This window comes from Taudactylus pleione, unplaced genomic scaffold (assembly GCF_031769625.1).
Source record: "Taudactylus pleione unplaced genomic scaffold, aTauple2 ptg000103l, whole genome shotgun sequence".
NCBI classification, from domain to species: domain Eukaryota; kingdom Metazoa; phylum Chordata; class Amphibia; order Anura; family Myobatrachidae; genus Taudactylus; species Taudactylus pleione.
Genome location: NW_028284505.1, coordinates 1,251,758 through 1,271,719, shown reverse-complemented (window position 1 = coordinate 1,271,719; position 19,962 = coordinate 1,251,758). Strand labels below are relative to the sequence as shown.

The following is a 19,962-nucleotide window of genomic DNA, read 5'->3' as shown; positions in this document are numbered from 1 at the left end:
TATATACATATATATATATATATATACTGTATATATATACACACACACACATCCTGCGCTGTAGATGAGCATCTCTCATTGAGTTGTCCCTGGTAATTCAGCGCACTGGGCGATAGTAACGATCCCCCCCCCCAGGTGGCCGTGTCGCACTGTCCCACACTAAACCATCCGATTGTTATAATGTCCATATCCAGCTCCTTCTCTCCAGCCTATAAATGAATACTGAGAGGGCTGATGCTCTCTTCTGCTTCTGTGCATAGAATATTACCCTGAGACTGCTGCTTAGTATTCCCTTATCTGGGCTTGCACTTGTTTAACAGGTCTGAATGATTTCATGTAGTCGGTGGAAATTAATGAATCTTTAATGTTGTGGAGTAGGAGGAAAGCGGCTTCACACCGAGCTGTGTCAGAGCCTGAGACGAGGAGATAGCTCTCTCTGCTCGGTATATGTCAACCGTTTAATAATAGACATCTGAGTGTTTATTGCTTAGTCATCAGGGATCATTAAACATAATTTTATCTGTCAGGGGAAAGCACGGACCTTGCTCTGCCAAATGTCTGCGGAATATTTACAGCCACCAGGCCCGTTATGTACAAAAGGCCCGAGGTCTCCCTATAATGAGGCAGCTGCCCCAGGCAGTATGCATTAGGGGCAGCATAATATGGGTGATTAAAGGGGTTGGAATTCGGGTAATTACTAGAGATGAAACACGACCAGAGGGCTTCATTCAGAGATGTACGTTCATCCGATGATGTTTCCGGGTCTGCGTTTGCGCAGGACCAGTTCTGCGCATGTGCAAAACATGTCCAGCGATTACGCCCCCCCCAAGCTGCAGGATAATTGACATGCTGCGGTGTTTGTGGGGCGGAGCAGGGACGTGCAGGTGGGGAAAGGGGGCGTGATGTAATCATGGGAGGCGTGGCCACTTCCACTTGGGGGGGGATTTTTGCAGTGCCGGTGCTGCGCGCTGGCGCATAGCCAGTGGGGGGCGCGATCACAGGCATAGGAGACTGCTGCGGCTGCTTAGCAGCTGCGAGCAGTCTCCCAGAGCAGCCCAGCACACAGCAGTGTGTGCTGGGCTACTGTGTTGTAAGAGGGGGGGGCAGACCCGGGCCCCTTCAGCAAGCTTGTGCCCAGGTAATTAGTACCCGCTCCCCCCCTCTCGGCTCCACTGGGGGCGTGGTTGGTCACAGTTTTCGGAAATGTTGTCCCTGTTTTCCAGGAGAGACAAGGTCATGGTCTGCGTCAGCGGATTCATGGGTTACTAGCAGTGGTGGTTCTAGGGGCGGGCTAACAGGGCCATCGCCCGGAGCGCTGGACCCTAGAGGGCGCCACTGAGTCCCCAGGAGAGAAAAAAAAATCCCAGAAAAAAAAGAAACAGCGCTGGTCCCCCCCGCAGGGAGCCTCCATTTGCCGGGCGCCCGCTGATATTTGTTATCAGCGGGCACCCGGCTCCCTCCCTGCAGTGGCAGCCCTAAGCCGGAGCTCACTCCTGAGCTCCAGTTCCCGCAGAGAGCACTATGGGAGGGATGTTATGATGTCTCACCTATAGATCCGTGGTGGAGTCGTGGTCGGACCGGACAGCAGCGGACGCAGTAGCGGGGTTTAAGGTAAGTGTGTTTGTATTTTTTTTTTCCAGAAGCACCAGCACCGGGGGCATGGCTATAGTGGGGATTACTATAGGGGGCAATACTTCTGGGGGCATGGCTATAGGGGGGCATTACTATTGGGGGCAAGACTATAGGGGGGCATTACTACCGGGGGCAAGACTATAGGGGGTTATTACTACTGGGGGCAAAACTATAGGGGGCATTACTACTGGGGGCAAAACTATAGAGGGGCATTACTAATGGGGGCAAGACTATAGGGGGCATTACTACTAGGGACATTACAACAGTGGACACCACTAATGGGGGCATTAATATAGGGGGCATTACTACTGGGGGCACTACTAATGGGGGCATTACTATAGTGGGTATTACTACTGGAGGCATTACTATAGTGGGCATTACTACTGAAGGCACTACTATAGGGGCTATTACCACTGGGGGCACTACTAATGTGGGCATTAGAACTGTGGGCACTACTATAGAGGAGATTACTACTGTGGGCACTACTATTGGGGGCACTACTATAGGGGATATTACCAATGGGGCACTATTACAGGGGGTGTTAACACTGTGGGCATTACCAAAGGGGGTATTACCACTGCGGGCACTAATGAGGGCACTGCATGGGGGGCACCACTACCGGGGCCATTATGTAAGGGGCACCACTGCTGAGGGCATTGTATAAGGGGCACCACTGCTGTGGGCATTGTATAAGGGGCACCACTGCCACGGGCATTGTATAAGGGTCACTACTACTGTGGTCATTGTATTAGGGGCACTACTATTGTGGGCCTTGTGTATAAGGGGTACTACTGTGTGTCATAACATGAATAAGGGACTACTGTGTGGCATAATTTGAATTGGGGATAATGTATTATAAAGAGAATTACTGTGTGTGGCATACTGTATTATACAGGGCATTACTGCATGTGGCATAATGTATTATACAGGGCATTACTTCGTATGGCATAATGTATTATACAAGGCATTACTGCGTGTGGCATAATGTGTTATACAGGGCATTACTGCATGTGGCATAATGTGTTATACAGGGCATTACTGCATGTGGCATAATGTGTTATTCAGGGCATTACTGTGTGTGGCATAATGTGTTATAAAGGGCATTACTGCATGTGGTATAATGTGTTATACAGGGCATTACTGCATGTGGCATAATGTGTTATAAAGGGCATTACTGCATGTGGCATAATGTGTTATACAGGGCATTACTGCATGTGGCATAATGTGTTATACAGGGCATTACTGTGTGTGGCATAATGTGTTATAAATGCCATTACTACATGTGGTATAATGTGTTATACAGGGCATTACTGCATGTGGCATAATGTGTTATACAGGGCATTACTGCATGTGGCATAATGTGTTATAAAGGGCATTACTGTGTGTGGCATAATGTGTTATACAGGGCATTACTGCATGTGGCATAATGTGTTATAAAGGGCATTACTGTGTGTGGCATAATGTGTTATACAGGGCATTACTGCATGTGGCATAATGTGTTATACAGGGCATTACTGCATGTGGCATAATGTGTTATAAAGGGCATTACTGTGTATGGCATAATGTGTTATAAAGGGCATTACTGCATGTGGTATAATGTGTTATACAGGGCATTACTGCATGTGGCATAATGTGTTATAAAGGGCATTACTGTGTGTGGCATAATGTGTTATACAGGGCATTACTACATGTGGCATAATGTGTTATAAAGGCCATTACTGCATGTGGCATAATGTGTTATACAGGGCATTACTGCATGTGGCATAATGTGTTATACAGGGCATTACTGCATGTGGCATAATGTGTTATAAAGGGCATTACTGTGTGTGGCATAATGTGTTATACAGGGCATTACTGCATGTGGCATAATGTGTTATACAGGGCATTACTGCATGTGGCATAATGTGTTATAAAGGGCATTACTGTGTGTGGCATAATGTGTTATAAAGGGCATTACTGCATGTGGTATAATGTGTTATACAGGGCATTACTGCATGTGGCATAATGTGTTATAAAGTGCATTACTGTGTGTGGCATAATGTGTTATACAGGACATTACTGTGTGTGGCATAATGTATTATACAGGGCATTACTGTGTGTGGCATAATGTGTTATAAAGGGCATAACTGCATGTGGCATAATGTGTTATACAGAGCATAACTGCATGTGGCATAATGTGTTATACAGGGCATTACTGCATGTGGCATAATGTGTTATAAAGGGCATTACTGTGTGTGGCATAATGTGTTATAAAGGGCATTACTGCATGTGGTATAATGTGTTATACAGGGCATTACTGCATGTGGCATAATGTGTTATAAAGGGCATTACTGTGTGTGGCATAATGTGTTATACAGGACATTACTGTGTGTGGCATAATGTATTATACAGGGCATTACTGTGTGTGGCATAATGTATTATACAGGGCATTACTGTGTGTGGCATAATGTGTTATAAAGGGTATTACTGTGTAAGACACACTGTGTAAGGCGCATTACTGCACATGGCAATTATTTGCCACGAGGGGAGAGCTTGGGGGATGCCCAGCAGCTTCGTAAGTGCTGGGCACGCCCCACAGTGTGATGAATTGGGGGTGTTCCGCAAGGACGCTTTCAGCGCGTGCAGAGGAACGCCATCTAAAAAAAGTTATTTCTTTCTTTCTTTTTTATTTTTTTTTGGGGGGGGCGCATCTGGGAACTTTCGCCCTGAGCTCCACAATGTCTAGAGCCGGCCCTGGCGACTAGAGATCGTCAATGATGAGGCATTTTACAAGGAGGAGAATAAAATCATAATAAAATAAGTCTCTAGTAGAGTTGGGTGCTGACCCCCATGTTTTGGTTTTTGATTTGGATTTATCTTCATGTTTTGGTTTTGGATCTGTGATTTTTTGTTTTTTGTTTTCAAATTGATTTTTTTTCTTTTAAAAAACTGCTAAAGTCATGTAATTTATTTAATCTAAAACCGGATTTAAAATCCGAATTCGGAACTGTGAAAAGATCAGAAGTGCGACTCTGATTTATCCAGATCCGTTTAGGAGATCAGACTAGCGTCTCGGATTTATCCAGATTTATGACATTCGGGTGGATTTGGATTTCTGGAGAACCGAACCGCACATCTCTAGTTTCTACTAGGATTCGAGAACGCTCAAGTGTCCATTAGAAATGTCCATGCATTGATATATGGGAGTTTTGATAGAGGCTAGAGGTCATCCTCCGTTTGAGTTTCTGCTCATCGGTGGTGGTAAATGATGCGATTGGACATGGATATAAATGGGGGAACAGGACTTTTTCTAGCTCATCATCCCTGACAGCCTCCAGATCTCATATTGTAACACGTTTGATACAGTATTCAGTTAATGAGCTCATACAATATATGTGACCATATTAGTGTAAACACACTTGTGGCTGAATACAGTTACCTGCACGTTCCGTGTTGTGAAGTCCTACATTCACTTTACGTGCACATTGCAGGATATTTTTCCCTAGCAGCTTGCGCAATTCCTTTAGAATCGTCAAATCTTAGACATCATGCTGATGTCGGCGTTAGCTCAGTCCGCATTGTGTGACCTATGTGATATACATATCTGTCCAATATCATTTACACCTCCACATACATGTCACACATCATATACACCTCACCCTACCTGTCCCACATCATTTACACCTCACTCTACCTGTACATCATTTACACCTCACCATACCTGTCCCATATCATTTACACCTCCACATACCTGTCCCTCATCATTTACACCTCTACATACCTTCCCACATCATTTACACCTCACTCTACCTGTCCCACATCATTTACATCTCACCCTACCTGTCCTACATCATTTACACCTCACCCTACCTGTCCCACATCATTTACACCTCCACATACCTGTCCCACATCATTTACACCTCCACATACCTGTCCCACATCATTTACACCTCCACATACCTGTCCCACATCATTTACACATCCACATACCTGTCTCACATCATTTACACCCCCACATACCTGTCTCACATCATTTACACCCCCACATACCTGTCTCACATCATTTACACCCCCACATACCTGTCTCACATCATTTACACCTCCACATACCTGTCCCACATCATTTACACCTCTACATACCTTCCCACATCATTTACACCTCACCCTACCTGTCCCACATCATTTACACCTCACCCTACCTGTCCTACATCATTTACACCTCACCCTACCTGTCCCACATCATTTACAAATCAACATACCTGTCCCACATCATTTACACCTCACCCTACCTGTCCCACATCATTTACACCTCCACATACCTGTCCCACATCATTTACACCTCCACATACCTGTCCCACATCATTTACACCTCCACATACCTGTCCCACATCATTTACACCTCCACATACCTGTCCCACATCATTTACACCTCACCCTACCTGTCCCACATCATTTACACCTCACCCTACCTGTCCCACATCATTTACACCTCCACATACCTGTCCCACATCATTTACACCTCCACATACCTGTCCCACATCATTTACACATCCACATACCTGTCCTACATCATTTACACCTCCACATACCTGTCCCACATCATTTACACCTCTGAATACCTTTCCCACATCAACCTGTCCTCATTTGCCATATTTTACTATTTAAATATCTCTAAATACACTATTATTCATTGCAGTGCTCTAGAGGTACTTTGCTGCATCCTGCCATTTTTAGATTAAAATAAGGAATCCTTCTTAGTTCTCACCTGGCCTGTAGCTGCGAGCTGAGAACTGTAACATCTCCCTTCAAAATCTGTGTTAACTTAATGCAGACTATCTGAATGAATACCAAATACTCACTCCCGCGGGTTTTACCTGTGTTAATATGACGTGTGACTTACGGCCTGATTCAGAGATGGAGGCAGCGCCCATAATTACGCAGTTGAGCGATGTTTTGCTACAGCACAAGCGCAAAAAGTCTCTAAAAACCCTTACTGAGCCCACGCGAACCAATGTGAGCAACGCCGTTCACAATTGCGTACGGCATCGCTAACACTCTGGAAGGGGTTTGTGATCCCAGGGCGTTTAAGGGTGGAGACTGGGAGGTGGCCTAAAGCGAACACAAAAAGGGGCCGTCTCACGGGCTGCTTTCCCAATCGCAAATCCCCTGCTTCGGAAGCCATGTTTAGTTGGATTAAAGGAGAGATGCTATAGTAGACCCTAGGCTACCGCAAATGTCGATGGGGCGACCGATGTTTCATCAATGTTGAAGCGTTTGCAATCTCCCTCGCACACGCACAGACCACGGAGACTGAAAGTGGGCGTCTCAGCGCCCACACACTTCATCACACGCCACGCACAACGGAACGGCTAAGATCAGCATTTGCATATTGCGAGAGCGGCTGCATTACGCACAATCTCTTAATCAGGCCCTTAGTTCGCTGCTATATGAATTCGCCCTTGGACGGCAAAGCCCTAGCGCAACTGGTGAGGTTTCCTGCTAGTCAAGTTCTGGGGTGTAAAAGTCCGATGTCTGATGGTGAAATATCACTTATTATATATCGTTTAATAATAAAGTCATGGTTCTCTCTATTCACAGAGATTACAGCTTCATATCCACTAAATATTAATGTGTCAGTTCAGTGGGATGAGCATGACGTTACTTTGTATTATTTTATTACAACATCAAACGCTTTCCCAGCTGACAGCTGTGTTATTTTGGATCCTGGCACAGGCGCCGCATGTAGCCAGATTGTGCTGCCGATTATTATAATGTATCCATGTGATAAAGCAGGATATATATGCCCAGAAGAGGAATGGAGGCATCACTAATGCAGGCACTTCAATAAATCAACATTTGCCGGCTGATTATTGAAATAAATGTTTGTCATTACGGATCCAAAAGGCCAGTTCTTATAGAACTTGCCAATAAAATGTTTCCTCATATTAAGCAATATGTATCCCGACTTCTAATGTCTGAATATTATGGACACACACATAACGAGACCCAATTCCGAGAACATTAGATGAAATGGTATTTTTGTGGCACACACACACTTTCACTTAATAAACAATATATAAACAACATTTATTTTATATATATATATATATATAAAAAATAAAAACGACTTGTGTTTCACACTAAGGGGTGTATTCAATTTGGCTGCGAAAAGCCATTATCGCATGTTTCAATTATCCCCGTATTCAATTTCAAAGACTTTTCGCCAGTGCGAAAAGTCTTTGTTAAAAAACGGGGCGAAAAAAAGTGCAGAATTGGGGTTTAGGGGTGCAGGCTTAAAAAAAATAGCCTGCACCCCTGGGAGACTCCCCTAAAAGTATTCTGTGTCAAAAATGTTTTTAAAAAGGCTTCAGGACCCCCCAAAAAAGGTACTTTCATTTTGGGGTAAAAAAAAATTGGGGGGAACAAACTTCTAAACTAGCTAAATTAATTCAGGGGGGTCCCCATGTATGTGGTAGGTGTTTTCTTCATTGCGGGTGGTTGCGGAAGGTGCATTTTTGAAGAATTTTAAATAATTGCTTTAGGGACTTATAAATATGCTTGCACCCATTTTCAATTACCCCAAATTTTATGGGACAAGTTATTTGTCCCAAAAAAAAACCTAAGTACTATTCTTCACCCGTTCTTCCAAAGCTGCATTTATGCACCCGCCGCGGCTATTAAAAACCCCGACTACCTTCAGCAGCCCAAATCGGGGGTACCCATAGTGATCCCCCATGTCTGGACATCTTTAGGAGGGTGCCATTTCCCGAAAATTCCCAGGATTTTTCAATACTTACCTTTCCCGTTTTTGCTGATTTCTAATTGAATGTGGGGATAAGTGGGCACGCGCCCGATACTTTATCCCCGTCAAAAGCTCCAACGATGGCGAAAAGTCCGAGCTCAGACTTTTCGCGTCAAATTAAATATCCCCCTAATTATCACAAGAATGCTGACATTGGGTCTGATTCTCATGCAAGTCCGAATGCGGCCGCATGTCGCGATTTCTGGCAGAATTGTACATACGTCGCCGCTGATATACGTAACTTACAGAACCTACAAGCGACTCAGACATTTCTCACCAACAGCTAAGTGAGCGTTACTGGGTGGGACTGGCCAGCAATGGGGCATCCGCAGGTAAGAGAGGGTTGTGTAGCCAGTTATGCGTATGTACAGTGCATGCCATTTATGCACCTACTAGCATGGCGTGGATATAAGTGCCATTACTAGTGTTGGTAGCGGCTCTCACGCCAGAGGGCTGACATGGTTTGATCGCAGTATAACCAGCATCCAAGTAACCTATCAGTGCAGTATGTCTTCTGACTGCAGGAGAAAACTAGAGACCCAAACAAACACAGGGAGAACATATAAACTCTACACTGATGGCGCCATGACCATGGTAGGAAATTAACCTAAAGCCTTTTCACTGTAAGGGAGCAATTAAAAGCATAATCCAAGCTATTTAGCTGGCTGTGGCTCCTATCTAAGGGCCTGATTCAGACCCACTCGCGAGCGGCTGTCCGCTCGCAAGTGGGTCGATGTTATGGACTGAGCATGCGCACGATGGAGGGAGCTCCGTCGTGCGCATGCGCCAGACGCGACGAGCGAAGGAAAGTCCTTCGCTCGTTGTGTCCGATCAAAGGGGGCGTGCTGTCAATGTTGATTGACAGCACGCCCCCTTTGGTGGGCGTGCCAGGGGCGTGCCTCCCTGACGGGGGCGTTCCCACGGGAACGCCTACCGTCAGAAGCCGGCCCACTGACATCACTAGTGATGTCAGTGGGAGTGATTTTGGCTCTGATAGAGCCAAAATCACTCCGGAGCTTGCGGTTGAAAACCTCAACCGCAGGCTCCAGCTCGCAAATTCGATGGTCGCGATGGTCTCGACCATCGCGACCATCACAATGCACGCTCGTATAGCCTGTGGGTGGTGACCCACAGCTATACGAGCGTCCAGGAGGACGCTCCATGAAAATGGAGCCCGGCCCTCATTCAGAGCGTGCGCTCTGCTCAGAGCGTACGGCTCTGAATGAGGGCCTAAATCCCTACACCAACTATGGTAAATATTTTTATATGATCGCATTGTAAGAGGCAGATATAGCTCCGAATTCAATTAGTTTTGCACCCGCGATACTTTTTCGCTTGCTGGACTTTTAGCCTGTATCACGTATTTTAGCTGCAGAAACTTATCGTGTGTGCCCCAGCTATTCGCCATATTCAATTCCAAAAGTTGCAAAACCAGAGACACGCAAATTCAGAACAGGCGAAAAGTGATGTCAGAATCAGGCAAATCAGCCTGAACCCCCCAAAAAGATGCGGAAACATTGGGGATCAGTGTAGTAGTACCCGATTAGCCCTAATGAAACAGTTTGGGGTGCTTAAGTTCGCACAATTGCCTCTAATTAGTGTCTTTGCACAAGTGGTGAAGAATGGCATAAAGCAGTATTTTTTGGAGAAAATAAGTAGTCCAGGCAAATTTGGGGTGCTTGAAAATGGGTGCTAGCATATTTAAAAGTCGCAAAACTGAAGTTATAAGAAACGTAAAAAACGCACCTTCAGCAATCCTGCAATCCAAAAAACACCTCCCCCATACTTGCAACCCCCCCCCAAAGTCTATTTCGCTACTTTTTAAGTTTGTACCCCCACTTTGCACTTTTTCACACCCTTTTACAAAGTGCTTTTTTGGGGTGTTCCTCACTTTTTTTTTAGTTTTTTTTTTTTACATAGTTATTCTTTGTAGGGCTGTCCCAAGGGTGCTGAGTGGTTTCCCCACCTTTGCACCCTAAAATAGTGATTTTGCACTTTTTATTCTCCACCTATTCAGAGGCGAATCTTTTCCGCCTATTACATTGCATTGCATTTTCACGTACACAAAATGTGTTTGCAATCGAATACAGAGTTATGGCGAAAAGTCGCCATAGCCGATAGTTTTTTGCGGATTCAGACTTTTCTCGGCTAATTGAATACAGGCCATAGAGGGAGTTTGAGTTAAGTGTGAAGTTTTTTCAGATCTTTGCACAATGTTTAGATGCGTACATTGCGGGTAACTGCGAGAGGGAGCCATTCTCATACCCAGCGCTGATTTCCCACTTGGCGCGTGAGGCATGTGCCTAGGGGCACCACAAACTGGGGATGTCACAGCAGTTCCCCTGCATCAGAGATTTCCAGTGACCCAATTCAGCCACTGCTATTTGGACACAGAACAAAGAATACATCCCCAGGAGCCTAGAACATTAGGAGCGTATCGGGGGGAGTGTCGGGAGCATTCGCATGTGCAAACCTGCAAAGGGGCAAAAAAAAGAAGGGGCCGGGGTCTTGTCGGAATCTCTGGGGGTGGGCGGAATGAGCGCCCAATAATATTGTGCCTAGGGGCGGCCTGACCCCTATATCCGTCCCTTACCGCACCTCTGTAGGGTGAGAACGAAAACAAGTGAGGTTTCCTTCTTGGATAATACATGTTATATTAGCATGCATGATATGGCTATTTGTAGTCTAACTAATTAATATGCTAAATAATCTGCAGTCTAGAACATTAAAGTGTGCAGGGATGTGCAGCGAGGCTGTACAGTATAATCAGACTTTAGTACACAATATTCTGCAGTAGGCCGAATCGCAGCGGGGTGGGGTGCATTTGGCCTGTGGGTTCCCAGTTTGGACTTAGGGCACCCCTGGTCTAGAGCATGAAAGTTTATAGGGATGTGCATTAAGGGCCTGATTCAGAGCCGGACGCTCTGACCAGAGCGCTTGCTCTGAATCAGGGCCCTCCTACCTGAAAATGGAGCGGCCTCATGGACGCTCGCATAGCTGTGGGTTACCACCCACAGCTATAGCGAGCGTCCATGATGATGGTCGCGATGGTCAAGACCATCGTGACCATCGGGCTTGCGACGAGACCCTGCGGTAGGGTCTCGCTGCCGCAAGCCCAGGAGTGATTTTGGCTCTATCAGAGCCAAAATCACTCCCACTGACATCATTACTGATGTCAGTGGGGCTGGAATCAGACGGTAGGCGTTCCCATGGGAACGCCTCCGTCTGGCAGCCACGCCCCCGGCACGCCCACCAAAGGGGGCGTGCTGTCAGTCACCATCGACAGCACGCCCCCTTTGCCGTCGTTATTCGGGTCTCGCGCATGCGCACGACGGAGCTCCCTCCATCGTGCGCGTGCGCACAGCCCTTGAGGCTGTAATGTAATACAGTATTATCTGGGTTTATAAGGCAAATTCTGCAGTTTGGCTAATACAGTAGGTGAGAGTAGGCAGGCACAAGTGATGTGCAATACTCTGCAGTCTAGAATGGGAAAGGATGCAACCTCCTGCAGCTTAGGCAATGACTACAACCAGTTCTATACATTTTGCTGCGCTGACTTCCCATTGCTTACGTTCAGAAAACTTATGTTGATCATCTCACAGCTTTTTTTTTTTTTTTTTGTTAAAATTTGAAATGAGCGTTAGGACGGTAAGACCATGACTAATGGCGTTCTATTCAAGGTTAATGTAAGCATTATCGGGAAAGGCAGACGTGAAAAGTAGCTTCATGAGCACAATATTCACATCAGCTTTATGAAGCTTTTAAAGTCAATAGCCCTCGGTATCTATCCTAACACAAAGCCCCGTATATGGTCTGATGAATGCTTCCAAAGAATATATTTCTTATACCGTTCGGGATTTTTCTTATTTTTTTTATTTTTTTTTTTCACAGAATGAACCTTTCTCATTTATTACACTTTTTCTCTTTTTTGACATTGTGGAAACATTGTGATTGTAAAGTATCAGGAGCTCTGAAGCTTAAATGTACCCAGTTGAGTCATCTACATTAACATAGCAGAACTGTACATTTGCAAATGCAAATTCTCACTTGAACACAGGGCCGGATTCAGACCCGGTCGCTAGGCTACACGCAGCCTGTCGATGCGAAAATATGCTAATGACCCCATACGCAATGTAACCGCAGCACAATTAGTAGACACCCAACACTACATAATGCCGCCTACTTCCCTTTACTTACGTTCTCGCAAGACAACTAAAACATCGGTAACATTGAAAACCATCAGACCCACATGCACAAGTTATGGTTGACCTGACCCTACCGCAGACATTGCTAATGTTTGTGTCTGTAACTAGACGTTAGGATGCGTATGCCGTCGCTGGGGCTTAATCATGCACGCCCCTGAAATGGAGTTTAAACGTCCAGGCAAGCCTGCGTTTCACAGACCACCACCCTCAAATGGTCAGGTCCTGGCAATCACTGTATGCAGGCTCGATGTGCTCGCTGCGGTCGATTCCCGATTGCAGCGGTCGGTTCGCGCACTGCGATGCATATGCATGCGCAGAATGAAAACATCGACAAACTGCGTGCAAACGCAGCAGTGCAGTCAGGTCTGGATCAGGCCCACAGTCCGTTGGGACTGTCATAGAAGAGTCTAGGAGATGGTCTGGGAGTGATTTATTGTGTACACCAGGAGAAGACAGTAGCATTAGCACCAAACACCAACTCTTCTCCAGTAGAAGGGTCAGCAGTTTCCAGTAACACCCACAGACTACAACACCAAACCCAGATTAAACAAGAGTGGGGCATGTGTCCCGGGTCCCCCTTTCTCAGGGGAACCCCAGCCTGTGATTACAGCAACTGCGCAAAAGTGCACTGCAAGCTCCTGAAATTAAAAAGGAGACATAAAGTGGAGACTGAGCTGGAGGGCTGAGCTATATGGCAGTGTGCAGCCAGTCAGTGCTAACAGCAGCATGGGATAGATGAGGGGAGGAGGCTGGAGCAGCTGCAGACAGTGTGCCAAGTAGTGATGTAATGTACAGTAAGAGGGAGGAGGGGGACTATATATATAATGTGTATATGTTTATAGCTATAGTTGGCCAAACACTAGACCAACTTTCATCTAACTAGATTGCTGAGTAACTGGAAGAAATAGAGAGAAAGAGACACAGAATGTGCACACCTGAGAAATGTGAGATCCAATTAGATTGGGTGACACAGAGAAGGAATTGCCAAGTGACTAGTTGACACAGAGAGGAAGAGATTACTGAGTAACCGGGAGATACAGAGAGGAAGAGATTACTGAGTAACCGGGAGACACAGAGAGGAAGAGATTACTGAGTAACTGGGAGATACAGAGAGGAAGAGATTGCTGAGTAACCAGGTGACACAGAGAGGAAGAGATTACTGAGTAACCAGGTGACACAGAGAGGAAGAGATTGCAGAGTAACCGGGAGACACAGAGAGGAAGAGATTACTGAGTAACCGGGAGACACAGAGAGGAAGAGATTACTGAGTAACCGGGAGACACAGAGAGGAAGAGATTACTGAGTAACCGGGAGACACTGAGAGGAAGAGATTACTGAGTAACCAGGAGATACAGAGAGGAAGAGATTGCTGAGTAACCGAAAGACACAGAGAGGAAGAGATTGCTGAGTAACCGAAAGACACAGAGAGGAAGAGATTGCTGAGTAACCGGGTGACACAGAGAGGAAGAGATTACTGAGTAACCGGGAGACACAGAGAGGAAGAGATTACTGAGTAACCGGGAGACACAGAGAGGAAGAGATGGCTGAGTAACCAGGTGACACAGAGAGGAAGAGATGGCTGAGTAACCGGGAGACACTGAGAGGAAGAGATTACTGAGTAACCAGGTGACACAGAGAGGAAGAGATTGCTGAGTAACCTAAAGACACAGAGAGAAAGAGATTGCTGAGTAACCGGGTGCCACAGAGAGGAAGAGATTGCTGAGTAACCAGGAGACACAGAGAGGAAGAGATTGCTGAGTAACCGAAAGACACAGAGAGGAAGAGATTGCTGAGTAACCGGGTGACACAGAGAGGAAGAGATTGCTGAGTAACCTAAAGACACAGAGAGGAAGAGATTACTGAGTAACCGGGTGACACAGAGAGGAAGAGATTGCTGAGTAACCAGGTGACACAGAGAGGAAGAGATTGCTGAGTAACCTAAAGACACAGAGAGGAAGAGATTGCTGAGTAACTGGGTGACACAGAGAGGAAAAGATTGCTGAGTAACCGGGTGCCACAGAGAGGAAGAGATGGCTGAGTAACTGGGAGACACAGAGAGGAAGAGATTGCTGAGTAACCGGATGACACAGAGAGGAAGAGATGGCTGAGTAACCAGGTGACACATAGAGGAAGAGATTGCTGAGTAACCGGATGACACAGAGAGGAAGAGATGGCTGAGTAACTGGGAGACACAGAGAGGAAGAGATTGCTGAGTAACCGGATGACACAGAGAGGAAGAGATGGCTGAGTAACCGGGAGACACAGAGAGGAAGAGATTGCTGAGTAACCGGGTGACACAAAGAGGAAGAGATTGCTGAGTAACCGGGTGCCACAGAGAGGAAGAGATGGCTGAGTAACTGGGAGACACAGAGAGGAAGAGATTGCTGAGTAACCGGATGACACAGAGAGAAAGAGATTGCTGAGTAACCTGGAGACACAGAGAGGAAGAGATTACTGACTAACCTGGAGACACAGAGAGGAAGAGATTGCAGAGTAACCGGATGACACAGAGAGAAAGAGATTGCTGAGTAACCTGGAGACACAGAGAGGAAGAGATTACTGACTAACCTGGAGACACAGAGAGGAAGAGATTACTGAGTAACCGGGAGACACAGAGAGGAAGAGATTACTGAGTAACCGGGAGACACTGAGAGGAAGAGATTACTGAGTAACCAGGAGATACAGAGAGGAAGAGATTGCTGAGTAACCGAAAGACACAGAGAGGAAGAGATTGCTGAGTAACCGGGAGACACAGAGAGGAAGAGATTGAGGAGTAACCGGGAGACACAGAGAGGAAGAGATTGCTGAGTAACCGGGTGACACAGAGAGGAAGAGATTGCTGAGTAACTGGGAGACACAGAGAGGAAGAGATTGCAGAGTAACCGGGAGATACAGAGAGGAAAAGATTGCAGAGTAACCGGGAGACACAGAGAGGAAGAGATTGAGGAGTAACCGGGAGATATAGAGAGGAAGAGATTGCTGAGTAACCGGGTGACACAGAGAGGAAGAGATTGCTGAGTAACTGGGAGACACAGAGAGGAAGAGATTGCAGAGTAACCGGGAGACACAGAGAGGAAGAGATTGCAGAGTAACCGGGAGACACAGAGAGGAAGAGATTGCTGAGTAACCTGGTGACACAGAGAGGAAGAGATTGCTGAGTAACCGGGAGACAGAGAGAGGAAGAGATTGAGGAGTAACCGGGAGACACAGAGAGGAAGAGATTGAGGAGTAACCGGGAGACACAGAGAGGAAGAGATTGAGGAGTAACTGGGAGACACAGAGAGGAAGAGATTGCTGAGTAACCGGGTGACACAGAAAGGAAGAGATTGCAGAGTAACTCGGGAGACACAGAGAGGAAGAGATTGCTGAGTAACCGGGTGACACAGAGAGGAAGAGATTGCTGAGTAACCGAAAGACATACAGAGAGGAAGAGATTGAGGAGTAACTGGGAGACACGGAGAGGAAGAGATTGAGGAGTAACTGGGAGACACAGAGAGGAAGAGATTGCTGAGTGACCGGATGACACAGAGAGGAAGAGATTGCTGAGTAACCGGGGGACACAGAGAGGAAGAGATTGCAGAGTAACCGAAAGACACAGAGAGGAAGAGATTGAGGAGTAACTGGGAGACACAGAGTGGAAGAGATTGAGGAGTAACTGGGAAACACAGAGAGGAAGAGATTGCTGAGTAACCGGGGGACACAGAGAGGAAGAGATTGCAGAGTAACCGAAAGACACAGAGAGGAAGAGATTGAGGAGTAACTGGGAGACACAGAGAGGAAGAGATTGAGGAGTAACTGGGAGACACAGAGAGGAAGAGATTGCTGAGTGACCGGATGACACAGAGAGGAAGAGATTGCTGAGTAACCGGGGGACAGAGAGAGGAAGAGATTGCTGAGTAACCGGGGGACACAGAGAGGAAGAGATTGCTGAGTAACCGGGGGACACAGAGAGGAAGAGATTGCTGAGTGACCGGATGACACAGAGAGGAGGAGATTACTGAGTAACCGGGAGACACAGAGAGGAAGAGATTGCTGGGTAACCGGGTGACAGAGAGAGGAAGAGATTGAGGAGTAACTGGGAGACAAAGAGAGGAAGAGATTTCTGGGTGACAAAAAAGACGGGGTAGAAATAAAACAAGCAATGCAGGACTCGACAGCTAGCTGGGCAATCCCATAAAATAAACATTACTGTACTGTGGGTCTGCATTTAGATGAGCATACTGTATCTCAGTATAGGGTTGGGTAAACATAAGTAGAATACTGTAACGGTTTGTACACGTCACTACGTGACCTATGGAGGTGTGACAAATTATTCTTGGCCACTCCTGATAAGCTTCTTAGGGGGTTTATCACTAGAGACCTGTTGGCATCATGAGACGCATCCCGCAAAGTCTAGGGAAGCCGCCCCAGCAGCAGATCGCAGGCAATTGTATCTGGCCCCTGGATTAAACATATTTGCAGATGATGATGATGACACCAGCAATAATACTGTATGTAATACTATGTAGCAGCTTCTCTCTGCCTGTTTTCCTAGTGACCCATTCAGTATTTTAATCAGGGCGGCTATAATACTGTATATCAAGTTGTAACCGTCTATCCTGAATTGTTATTGGTCATTACCATTTGGACTATGAAGGTTCCCACTGGATCTATAAAGCGGTCAACAAGCGTTATTATTAATAACTATAGATAAGCGGTTCAATTTTGACTTGGTTCTTTTCACCAAATTAGCGCATGTTCGGATTTATATTATTGGTTATGGAAAACACGTGAGAGTCAGATAGCCAATAACATCCCGTTTTTGAGATCAGAACATAACCAAGTAAAACCGAGACGCTCATCCCTATCAATGACACTGTGAAGTTAGTAACCTCCTGTATATATATGACACTTATATTGTAATATTATTTACATTTCAATGTATTGTGTGTGTGTTATATATATATATATATATATATATATATATATGACTTTCATATTTATAGTGAGCACTGTCATGCTTTATTTTTATGCCATAGCTGGAAGTAAGTATACACAATTTACACCTGACATTCACTGGGTCGCTAACCCCTCAGTGCCAGGGTGTCCTGTTCCTCTCTCCCTCTCTCTCCTGTCTCCTGTATATCTCATCCCTAGTTTTTCTCTCCCTATAGGGGAGATGTATCCATGTACTTGATAATTGCCAGCTAGAAGTCTATTGGTTGCTATGGGCAACTTCTCCTTCTTTAGAAGGTTGTTACATTTCCCCATTTTCTTTCCTCCTCTTTCCCAGTCTCTCACTTCCCCTTCCTCCCCATCTCTCGCTCTCTCCCCACTGCTCTCGTTGATGAGGCTCTGAGCATCTGGTTTGATCCCTGGACAGGACGAAGGTCTCGAGCTGCTGTGACCAATGAAGGAACTCAGCTAGCATTGTGTGGTGTGTAATGACAGTTGAAGCCATGAGCCATATACCTGGTGGTTTAATGTATCAAGCAGTGAAAAGTGTGGAGAAGTGGACCAGTTGTGAAGTTGACCACGGCAACCAATCAGCTTAGAAGTAGCTTTTATCAAGTACAGTATATAAAATAATAGTTGGGAGCTGATTGGTTGCTATGGGCAACGGCTTCACTGGTCCACTTCTCCACACTTTTCACTGCTTGATACATTAAACCCCTGATGTCTTATGTGATTATGTTTTCCATATACTATTATTGTTAATTTGTAAGGTACCACAGTGTTCTTCAGCAGCTGACAGCAGTGAACACAGATCAGACACAAAACTGAAATGTACAGTAATATGTAGATGAAATTATGTCCTTATTCACTTGTGTGTAGTTTCTCTATATTGTGTCAGGAACTGTATGGGAAAAAGCCAGGGGGTTAGGGTGGCTAGGGAACAAGCAGGTTAGTGGCAGTGCTAGGTCTCCCTATTGCGGCCAAGCCCAGGTTTGGCTAGACATGCACAGAGGCAGGTCTCACTTGATGGTCTTAACCAGTCTAACTCACTTGGTGGTCTTAACCAGTGACCCCTCCAGTTAGTGAACAGGTTGCGGTCCTCTGGACATGTACCTGGGAGTGGCAGGGCTACCGGAACTATATTAGAATGGACTGGGAATCCTAAGATTGTAATAACACTAGAGGCCAGTGTGAAGTCTAAATACTTGAGCACAGGAGATCAGGGTATGAACTGAATACTTGAATACAGGAGATCAGCAACTGAAATGAATACTTGAACACAGGAGATCGGCATATGAACTGAATATTTGAACACAGGAGATCAGGGTATGAACTGAAAATTTGAATACAGGAGATCAGCAACTGAAATGAATACTTGAACACAGGAGATTGGCAAATGAACTGAATACTTGAGCACAGAAGATCAGGGTATGAACTGAATACTTGAATACAGGAGATCAGCAATGAACTGAATACTTGAGCACAGGAGATCCAGGTGCTGACTTGCACAGAGAAACACAGAGAAATGTGGATACAGGCATGTACTGGGAATTACTAGAGATCCAGCTGAGAGCTAACTGGTAATTAGCATGAAAGCTGACACCACAGGAACACAGGTAGGCAGTTAGACAGCTGAGCAGCACACTAAAAGACACAGGGATTTACATGAAACACTGGAGTTCTGTGAGAGCTGAAGTAGCACTCATGAATTAGCATGGGAGCTAATACAAGTAACACTGGAGGTCAGCGTGAGGGCTGAAACAACACACTGTAGATACTTTGTGGAAAACACCAGAGAGCATAACCATCACTGGAACAGCAAAGTTGAACAGCAGTTTCTTGTTTCTGGAGTCAGACTTAAATACCCCTGGATAGCTGGTCATTATACCAGAGGATCAGCTGAGTGACCATAGGACTGTCATTGGGGGAGACTAGTCAGGTGATATGGACCAACATGGCTGCGCCCATGCCCGGCACCCCGGAAACCAGGACGCACTCACAGAAGCCCTAGCATACCCCGGGTAGAATACTCAGACACCACTCACCTCCACTCCCAGCGTCTAGACACCTAAGCCCAAGGACGCCGGCACGGAGGTGAGTAGTGGCCGATCCCAGGCCGCATCCTGACACTATGTCTATATTTTCTTTATAATATCTTCTATGTTGTATACAGTACATCTGTATGTTCTATATACACCTCCATTGTCTCCCATAGTTCTGCCCCTGTTATAGCCTATATTTTATGTGTCCTACAGTAGGTGTCCATTTATCAAGCCTCAAGATAGGGCTTGTTACCACTTATTACAGGGCGCCACAGACGCTGGCTGTCGAAAAGTATCGCATGTGGTAGCCAGGTCCTGCAAAGCTAGATACTGATAATGTAACAAGGACAACTGAGGTACATTTACA

General features: G+C 45.9%; 1 protein-coding gene across 4 annotated transcripts in view; it reads left to right on the top strand.

Annotated features, from left to right (window-relative positions):
• Positions 1-19,962, top strand: part of TNNI3K (TNNI3 interacting kinase) — an 840,867-nt gene that overhangs the window by 809,330 nt on the left and 11,575 nt on the right. The window lies entirely within an intron of this gene.